The sequence below is a fragment of the Cucumis melo genome, chromosome 7, assembly GCF_025177605.1.
Source record: "Cucumis melo cultivar AY chromosome 7, USDA_Cmelo_AY_1.0, whole genome shotgun sequence".
Lineage (NCBI taxonomy): Eukaryota > Viridiplantae > Streptophyta > Magnoliopsida > Cucurbitales > Cucurbitaceae > Cucumis > Cucumis melo.
Genome location: NC_066863.1, coordinates 23,888,332 through 23,899,227, shown reverse-complemented (window position 1 = coordinate 23,899,227; position 10,896 = coordinate 23,888,332). Strand labels below are relative to the sequence as shown.

The window sequence follows — 10,896 nt, the reverse complement described above, 5'->3', positions numbered from 1 at the left end:
TATGATAGTGTTATGAATAAGGTATAGTTTTATAATAGTGTTTGAGGGAAGGGTTATGTGGGGTAGGTTTATGGGGATTTTATGATAAGATGTGTTTGAGGGAAGAGTTATGTGGGTTGGGTTATGAATTATTTTATTTAGTTTTCTTTTTAATTCACATTGTAGATATACAAAAGAAATTATTATTGCATATTTTTTTTTATGAAAGTGTCGAACCCCTCTTATTACAAATTTTGTTTTCTATGTCTAATGTTATTAAATTAGTAAACAAAGTTGTCCAATTTCGAAATAATTTGTTAACAAATTGTACTAATTTTATTATAAGTCATTTTTTACAAACACAAACTAATTATTGCGTATTTGTAATTAGCGATAGCGTCGTACTTCGTTTTTAACATATTTAATTACGTATTCTAACACATGCGTCCATATTTATATTCATTAATTAAATTACTTATTACATAGCACTTGAACGCCATATTGCTCAAATTGTTACTATTTTCCTTAATTTGAAAGAAACATTGTCAATCGAATTGAAGGGATGTAAAAGGGAGAAAAAGAAAACATATGCATAAATTTTTTTTCTAAAATAGGAAAACAAATAACAGTCAACAACATAGTCCAAGTGAAGTAAGAAAATAACAAGCAAGCTAGCGAAGTAAGGACATAAACTATCTGGAGATGTCTCTAGGAAGACTCTACAAAAGGTCTCCCTCTCATCATTAGGCATCTGTACAAAACCCGCATGTCGTCCATACGAGACAACATGTGCCTTTGCAACAATGCCCTATCCAGACTGGTTAGTTCCTACATCTCACGCAATAGGCGTAATAATTCCTGATGCACATGGTTGTCTTGGCAAGGACGCGTGCAGGCCACTCCGTAATCGTCCTGAGTTGGTCGTTCATACACTCGAGGGCCATATGTATGACCTCAAGCTCGCCCTCTCGTTGGCTTCCCCTCTTCCTTTTTGATCTGCTCGATCCGGTCCTATCCTTTGACGCGCGAGAAGGTCGTGATGCGCGTACATCCTCCTGGGACATGTCAATCCCCTAGCTGTATACGGATGGAAACTCGTTCCCGTCCGACATGTCAAACCCCTCATGCTCGGTAAGTTCGTTAGAACCAACGTCGATGAATGTCTTAGTAAAGCGATCCGTCGCCCTATCGCGTCCAAACATATATACAAGTTTATCGTAATAGAAAAATGGCTTGTTAAGGAGCCCATTCGCTGCAGGATGCGACTGCATAAAAACAGAACCACTTGAAAGTATTAATAGGAAAATTGTGAAGTAAATGTACACTGCGCAAGTAGTGTGACGTTTATATTATTTTCCTTACTCTAACCCAGTTATCGAATACTTCCTTCTCCGCAATTATGCATTTTCTTCATCGTTCCAACTGAACCCACTGCATGCTGGCCCCCGCATTTCTACGATGGCCTGGAATGTCCACTTAAGTGTCTTTATTTTGCAGTCGATTACAGTGGTTGTGCGAACACGACATCCAGACATTTTTTTCGGCCATCATGCTATCAGTTGAGCCAGGTAACCTGGCCGGAATGTACCATTATCAAATTTCCATCCCCAATGGACACCAACTCCACTAAACACTCTATAAGAGTGTCCTCCTCCTCCTTAGTCCATACATGGTTCAGAGCACGGGACAAGGTTGCCATACTGAGAATGACAAATGACAAAAAATACATGGAATGTGTTAGTAATTTTACAATTTCATATTTAATTTATGTACAACATGCACACATATATTATATATGAATAAATACATAGTATAGGTCATTTAAATTGACATACAACCGATTTGTTCTAATTTAAAATCGTTTTAGCTAAGCGTTACACAACTGTCATTCTGTGAACATCGCTTCAGTTAATTCGTCGTGCCATTGAGGCCACTCATTTGTGGTCTCAAAGTACTGAATGTCTTCTGTAGCTACCTATTTTGTTCGGTTTAATTATGATGCTAATTTTTCACTTATCTATTTATTTTCACTTAATTTTAGCATTATTATTATTATTTTAAATTGATAAATGATGGAAAGTTGGAAAGTAAAAAGTAAATATTTATATAATTTGGATTTTGGCAAAAAAAAAAAACTTTAATTTTCATTTCCCTCCATCTTTTGGCTTTTTTACTATTGGGGAAGACTTTTCAAATTTAGGTTAAAAAAAAAAAAAAGCATACCTTCAAGGGGTAAAGTCTTTACCTTTATAAACAACTTGTTTTTACATGGGGAGGGATCTTTTGGATTTTGAAAAAAAAAAGGACAACTAGATATATAGCAAACTTGAAATTGTGATTTTGAAACATAGCAAAATCATTGTTTTTTTTAATGACAAATAAAAAAATAATAAAAACTATAAGAATTATAAAACACCAATAGTACCCGTACATTAGCAATACACCCTATGTTTAGAAGTAAAAAGAAAAAAAAAATTATACTCTCATCAAACTCTCTTTTTCTTCTCAACATTTTTCCTTTTTCTGACTTCTTCATTATTTTTCTTTCTTCTTCTGTCTTTCTGTCTTTTCTCTTCTATTTTTTCTGTCTTTCTATCTTCCTCTTTTCCTTCTTCCGACGCTCTTCCTTCAAACTCGTTTTTTGTCTTCTCCCTCATCAAACCTTATTTTTCTTCTCCATTCCATTTTTCATTTTTCTGACTTCTTCATTATTTTTCCTTCTTCTTCTTCTTCTGCCTTTCTGTCTTTTCTCTTTCGTTTTTCTGTCTTTCTATCTTCCTCTTTTCCTTCTTCTTCCTCTTTTACTTCTTCTGACGCTTTTTCTTCAAAACCTTTTTCTGTCTTCTTCCTCATCAAACCCTCTTTTTCTTCTCCCTTCCATTTTTCATTTTTCTGACTTCTTCATTATTTTTCCTTCTTCTTCCGTCTTTCTGTCTTTTCCTTCTTCTTTCGCTTTTTCCTTCAAACCTTTTTCCTTCGTTCTTCTTCTTCCTTTTTTAGTTCATTATTCTTCATTCTTTTTCCGTTTTTGGTTCTTCATTCTTTTTCTGTGTTTCTGTTGAAAGAAGAAGCAGTTGAAAGAAGCTTTAGAATAATAGAGAAGCGTCAAAGGTATTTATCTATTTTTGTTCCCATTATTTATGCATTTTAGAAGAGATTTTGGTTTCATTTTTTTAATAATTTGTATTATTTAATAATTAAGTTGCACGAGATTTATGGTATGTTTTATATTAAAAATAAACACAATAATCTAGCCTATTTTGTTGGAAAAAAACCGAATCAAAGATATTATATATCCTTTTAAAATGATTATTTTTCCTATAATTAAAAGGTACGAAATAGAAGAATATAATGATGAGACGAAGTAATGGATTGAAAGCTTCAGGGATAACTGGAAGAGGAACTAGATAGACTGATGAGGTTCTGAAGAGGTATTATGTTTTTAATTGAAAATGTTTGTTTATACACGAAACAAACAATGTAGAAAAAAGTAGTTCTAAATTTCATCCTCTTATGTTGTTTATGTTTGTTCATATAGGAAACAAAGGGAACAAACTCCCAAATGGAAGTGGGGTCAGTTGAAAGAATAAAATTAAAAGGAATGAAGAAGAGAGAAAGATATGAAGTAATACGTGGTGTGACTGAAACCAAAAAAATTGAAGACGAAGGTAAACAAATTATGATTTTAAATCTAATTCACATTTATCCGACAGAAAATACTATATAGTTTAATATACATACACTATTTTACAGAGTATAAAACAACCAGAAGAAGTTAAAAGAAAGGGAAAAGAAGTTATGGACGAAGAAAACAAAGTACTAGTTTTTTTTATTATGTTTTAATTATACCTTGAGCTCATAAGCCAATCATCAAAACTTAAATGATTTGGAGGAGATTTTCCAGTAAAATTCCAAGTAGCTACAAAGATTCTATTAATTCAGGGTCTAGAAACAACAAATTAGAGCATACATACCTATAATTGTTCACATCATTGGTCTGTGGAGAGTTAAATTCAAAATTATAATTCCTCTTGCTTGATCCCTCTAGAATTTTATTTGATGTGAATGTGGGAATATTTAAATTGTAGGATCATAGTAACGAGATGGAAGATACGAAAGATAATATAGAAGAAAAAGAGCAAGAAGAAAGCAAGAAAGAGATTGCGGAACAATCAGAAAGCAATGGAGAAATCATTTCAAAACCAACCTTGAAGGCAAGAGTTAAAAAAGATCTTGAAAGATCAAGGAAGACTAAACAAGGTTCAGAAAAAGTTGTTAGTAGAGAAAGAACTGAGGTTTGTAATAGCCCTCTATTATAAGTAATATTTTTTTAGAAATATTTTTTTGTGAATTATATTGAGGGTGGTTGGCTGAATATCTAATGTTACGTTCGGATAAATTTAATTATAGATTACTTATTATTGAATTGCATATATTTGTGTTTGAAATGACTGGATGTATGAGAACTGATTATATTGTTTATGTTGTGACTGACTTCATAATTATAGATTACGTATTATTGAATATGTTGTTTGCGTTGTGATTGACTGAATAGTTATAGGTTAATTATTCTTGAACTGCATATATTTGTGTTGTGAACGACTGAATAAGAACTGATTATGTTGTTTATGTTGTGATTGGCCGCATAATTATAGATTATTTGTTCTTGAAATGCATAGATTTTTGTTGTGAATAGCTGCATAAATAGAAGAACTACAAATGTTTGTGTTGTGACTGACTGTATAATTATAGATTAATTATTCGAAGTGCATATATTTGTGTTATGAATGGCCGAACTACACCTTTTGGACAGTTCCTTGACTTTGCAATTACAAATCAATCTTCACATACTAGTACAAATTTGGGTTTTAACAACACTACAAATCAAAACATTGTGTCATTAAAAATAAAAAGGAGGGTAGGGTGGGAGTAAACTGTGTCGTTGAAAATAGAAGTGACACATTATTTCTTAACACAATTCTATTGTCATAATTTAATTTTTCTTGACACATTTAAAGTATCACTAATTAACAACAAATTCTTTGTGTCATTAAATAAATTTTGAAATAAAAAAACCAAAAATTTAAAAATTTTCAATTCTCACTTCGTGCGACATTCAAAAAGAGTTTTATTCTTGTAGCCATTGATTACTTCACTAAATGGATAGAGGCGACATTTTATTGCAATGTTATAAGATGAGTAATGTTCAAGTTTATCAAGAAAGAGTCGATCTGTCGTTATGGTCTCCTAGAGGGTATTATTATGGATAATGCCAAGAACCTTAATAACAAAATGATGGTCGAACTTTGTGAACAGTTCAAGATTAACCACTGAAATTCCATTCCATATCGCCCAAAGATGAATGGGGCAGTTGAGGCAGTAAACAAAAATATTAAAAGAATTATTGAGAAAATGACAACAACATACAAAGATTGGCATGAAATTCTACCGTTTGCGCTGCATGGATATCACATGCCAGTTCGTACTTCAACAGGGGCAACACAATTTTCTTTGGTTTATGGTATGGAAGTTGTCCTACCTTTAGAAGTTGAGATACCTTCATTGAGAGTTCTCACGGAAGCTAAGTTAGATGAAGCTGAATGGGTACGAGGTCGTTATGAGCAATTGAATTTCGTTGAAGAAAAACGTTTGGCAGCATTAACTCATGGGCAACTTTACCAAAGAACACTAATGCGAGCACACAATAAGAAAGTGCACCCTCAAAGCTTTCAAAAGGGAGATTTGGTGTTAAAAAGAATACTTCCATTTCAAAAGGATCATAGAGGAAATGGACTTCTAATCATGAAGGTCCGTTCGTAGTGAAAAAGCTTTTTTAGGAGGAACTTTGCTTTTAACAAATATGGATGGCGTTGAGTTAAAAAATCTTGTAAATTCAGATTATGTTCGAAGATATTATGCATGAGACCTTTTCTTAGAAGGTTTCGTAGTGTTGAAAGAAGTCAAGGGTATTTCTAGGAAACTTACATTTAGTTCTTAGAGTGTTATTATCAGATGTGTAAACTTTCTCTCACCCTCTCTCTTTGTACTTCTATTCCAAACATCATTGTCATCTTTTCTTTTCTTTTTTTGTCATTTCTTATTATATTTATCGAACATATTTTTATTTGTCAATCCTTTCTTTATCCTTTTTAAAGATGATCAAATTATAGTAAACAATCCATGATCCATCAGTCTATTATTCTACATTTTGTTAATTAGCAAGGATCCAATACAACTTATTATATGTGTAAACCAAGTAAAAGCTATGATTGTCTCTTGATAAGACTTAAGAAAATATAGGTGTCTACATGTCCAGACAAATTTTGCTATGATTGTGAGTTATCATAATTGGAAGTCTACATCTTAAAGGATTCACGTTTTGTGATGTCCAAGACTAAAACAACATTGGGTCTTTACAACATAGTGTAGTCTTTTGTAGTTTTGATTCGTTTTGTTTGATACGAAGAAAGGCGAATTGGCAACTTAAAAAGCTTTCATAATATATGTGTCTTATTCTATTCGATGACCATGACAATAAGTTGTTAATAGGATTGGTAAAATTGAGCAATGCGCTATTTATTTCTTAGAAAATCACAATATTTTATTTTTAAATTAAATTTTTACCTAGTCTAAAAGTAGAGCAAGTCCACTTTTTATCAAACCTAGCCCTGGAGCTATCAAACCTAGCCCTTAGGGGTGTTCAAAAACCTTCGTAACCCGACCAACCCGGACTACCCAACCTAAACCGTAAGGGTTGAGTTGGGTTAAATTATGTTTTGGGTTGGGTTGGATTAGATAATTGAAAAAAAAAAAAAGATAGGCCGGGTTGCCGGGTTGGGAATTAAGGGCTGGGTTGACCCAACCCAACCCGGTTTATAGGTATATATATATATATATATATATATATATATATATATATATATATAAAACCTAAATTGAATCTTTTGTTTCAATTTTTCGACAAGCGACAACCCCTTCGCCCATCTCCCTTCGCGGCCGCGCACCCCAAGTTCCCAACTTTGCACGATCCCTTTGGCATTCAATCCAGCAATCCCTTCGATGTTCAATCCCTTCGGCGTTCTGATTCCAGCGGCCTTCACAGCTTCAACTTCTGGCGGTTCTTCAATTTCTTTTCATCTCCTGCATTCCGGTCGGTGTCTCTCCAATGGTTCTTCATTTTGCCCAAAGTTTGTTTTGTTTTTTTTTTCTTTTTGCTTTGAAAATTACTGTGGAAAAACCTTGGCTTGTTGCATTTTGGGGTTTGTAAAATCAGTAAAACCAATCTGTCAAGTAACCTTCAGTATACCACCTTTAACCATAATCTTAGAAGTTGCATTTGCACTGCCATTAGAAGCCTATAAATAAGTGCTTTCCCTTGTAATTTTATTAATTTAGTCTTTATTTGCTTTGTAATTTTATTAATTCAGTTTTTATTTGCTTTAATCACTTGTAAAAAAGGAAATCATCGTAGAATTTTCTCTCAATAAAACCCTCTCTATTTTTTTTATCTCTCAATTTCTATCCAAATATCTGCGAATTCTGCTCGTGATCCATGGAGAGGTAAACTTCTTTGAAGTAAAGGGCTTATGGGTTTGCTTCTTTTTGAGAAATTTCCAATTATTATCAAGTCTAGTATGCCTTGTGTAGCCACCTAATTTTATCCTACATTTTTTTATTATTCTTTAAATTATTAATTGTAGCAACGGTTAAGATATTTCATTAATTTATTTTGTTAAAAAAAGAAAAAGGTAAAATCTTTTTGTAATAATATGAAATCTTATGTTTTTTTTTTTTTTATCTTTTTATTAAAATGGAAAATAAAGTCATTAATGAGAATATCTATTATTTAAAAAAAATTCAAATCATTTTTTTTTTACTTATCACTTTAGGAAAAAAAATTAATTTATTTATACAAAATCTCTTTTGATTTATCATATTAGGAAAAGCAAGATAATTTATTTTATACAAAAAATTTTAATACCATATTTGATTTATCTTTATCACTTTAGGAAAAAAGCAAAAAATTTATTTTGGACAAAATCTTTCAATATCATATTTTTACTAATTTAGAAAAAAGAAAATTAATAAAATTACATGATATCTAATTTGATTTTATACTTATTAAATTTTCCTAATTTGTGGCACACCCCGGGTCTATAAATAGGGTCCTTTGTCATTTGGAAAAGGGGGGAGAAGAAATTGTTTTAGAGAAATTCTTGAGGAAAAAAATTGTTTTAGAGAGAATCTCTACGGAAAAAAAGTGTTCAGAGAGAATTTGAAAAAACGTATTCCTTTCTAAAAAAGGTGGGTCATTAGCTTTTTCGCTTTATTGTTTTTATTTTCATATCGTCTTTTTTTTCTTTTACCCTAATTCTAATCCCACAGGGAAGAAAAAATTTAGTTGGAGGTTGCATTAGGTAGGGTTTACTCCCAATGATCCGCACCTCATACAACAAGTAATTTTCTTCGGGATTGAATCCTTATTTTTGTTCTTCTCTTTTCAAATGTAGAGAGAAAGAAAAAAAAATGTATAAGAAAATTTTCTTTTTTTTTCATTTGTACTACCTTTTTACCATCATGCTAAAAGAAAAGGTCTTTTAAAATTTTTCTTCTCTCTAAACAATAGAGAAAAAGAAAAAGTTATAAACAAAAAAATTTCTATTATTATTATTTTTATTTTTATTATTATTATTATTATTATTATTATTATTAATTTTTTTCTTTTAGGGTGGCGGCAAACCTTGCCGTCACCCCTCTGTTTCTTTTTTTAATTTATTTATTTACTTATTTAAATTTAATTTTATTTGTAATTTTATTAATATTATTTTATTATTATTATTATTATATATATATTTAACCTTCTGTTTGTTTTTTTATTTTTTATATATAACTTTATTTATTTATTTATTTAGTTGTTTTTTATATTTATGATTTTTTAAAAACTTTTTGCTATTTTTATTCTTATACCATTATCATTATTTCCTTTCATAATTTTTTTATCTCTTTTAACTTACTATCATCCATATGTCCTCTTTTTTTCACTTATTTATTTAATTTCTTTTTTACATATTCATTTGTTTATTATTTCATTTAGTTCTTTTTTTTTTCTTTTTTTTCTTATTTTCTTTATCGTTATTATGTATCTTTTCTTTTCTTTTTCTTTTAATTTATTTTTTATTATTATTGTAATATTTAGTATATGCATACATTGATATCCTAAATTATTTGTCTAATTTATTGTGTGGTATATTTTTTATTTCTATTTGACTTTCATTAAAAATTTCTTGAAAATTTTTAAGATACTTTTAATCATAATTGTATTTAATTTTGAAATCTTTTTTTTTTTAATTTTTTCTCTTTAAACCATTTAGAATTTTTTTTTGTTTTAAAATTATTTATTTTAAAACTCAAAATTAAATAGATATTTCATAAGGTTTCCTAATCTACATTTTTTTTTATAATAACCACGCCGATTTCGATAAAAAAAACCTACGATGGAATCTAGAAATTTCTGGGAGTCCGTTATTTCTAGATTCTTGAGGTGAGGGATCAATATCTTAGGGAGTCCGAGATTTGATCCCAAGAGAAAATATATTTAATCGATGTTTTAAAAAAAAAACTTTATTCGAAGACTAGCCTATGATAGAATTTGAGAAATTGTAACAATTTCTCATTCTCTTAAGGTGAGGATTTTCCCCAATATAGTCTAATTAATGGGTGTATCCCACTTATTTTATGGGATAATTGCTCCAAATATTAGAGTGGTGAGCAATGAAATAAGACATAGTTCTTTTTCTAAAAAAATAAATTTTATTCAAGACATTAAATTTGGCCACCGTTTTCTAAAACGGGTGTTATGGGGTGCTAATACCTTTCCCGTACACAAATGACTCCCGAACTCAACTCTATTTTTTCGTAGATCAGTTTTTATTTTATTTAAAATGATTTACTTTATTTCGGTGTCCAATCACACCGTAAAAAAGATTGGTGGCGACTCCTCTTTTTTTTTTTTTTTTTTAAAAAGTAAACCTTTTAAAGGATGTCGGCCGCTCCGCGTCGTCTCGGGTACGTGGCGACACCTTGGTTCTTTAATTTTCTTCAAGAAAGCATGATTTTGATTCTGTAAATTTTAGTTTGCAAATCTAATCCTTGTTTCTTGAATATATGAGCATGCAAGGTTTTCCGATGTGCAAGACATTGAGTTTTTGTTTGAAAATTAAAGTTGAGTTCTTGAGTTTTTGATTTCTCATGAATTTAATTGAGGCATGTTAATTTAACTTGTTTTGAATTTGCCAGAGTCTCTTTGTTTTCCAAGCAAATCAAATTGAATTCAATTCTTCATTTCTATGTGGCCATGACTAATAAAATTGAGTTCAATTTAAGATTATTTCTAAGTATGCAAGATATTAGTTTCTTAATGGAATTAAAAAGTGAATTGTTACCAATATAAAATTTTAAAATACAATATAATAAAAAAAAAGTCCAACCCGCCAACCCAACCCTCCCCGACCCGAATTTTTAGGGTTGGGTTGGGTTGGGTTGATCCTTGAATATTAAATCGATAGAGTTCAAATTTTGTCAACCCGGTCACTTTGAGTTGGTCCACATTTTTTCTCCAACCCGGCCCAACCCGACTTATGTACACCCCTACTAGCCCTAGAGCTAAGGTTGATGTCTTTTCGATTTTCGTTAAATCGAGTCCAGATTTGAAGCTAAAGCCAAAGCTTGTCTATAAGATCCTTTGTTATCAAACCTAACCTTAGAGCTAAGGTTCGTGTCTTTTTAAATTTGGTTAAATTGAACCCAGATCTAAAGCTGAGGCCAAAGCCTGTCTATGAGGTCCTTTGTTTATCAAATCTAGCCCTGGAGCTAAGGTTGATGTCTTTTTAAATTTGGTTAAATCGAGCCCAGATTTGA

General features: G+C 30.9%; 1 long non-coding RNA gene across 1 annotated transcript; it reads left to right on the top strand.

Moving 5' to 3' along the window:
* Window positions 1–2,657: 2,657 nt before the first annotated feature.
* Window positions 2,658–4,499, top strand: LOC103493055 (uncharacterized). The gene is made up of 5 exons (XR_001763098.2): window positions 2,658–3,090; window positions 3,311–3,410; window positions 3,518–3,647; window positions 3,733–3,795; window positions 4,068–4,499. It is a non-coding gene; the product is annotated as an uncharacterized LOC103493055 (long non-coding RNA).
* Window positions 4,500–10,896: the final 6,397 nt, after the last annotated feature.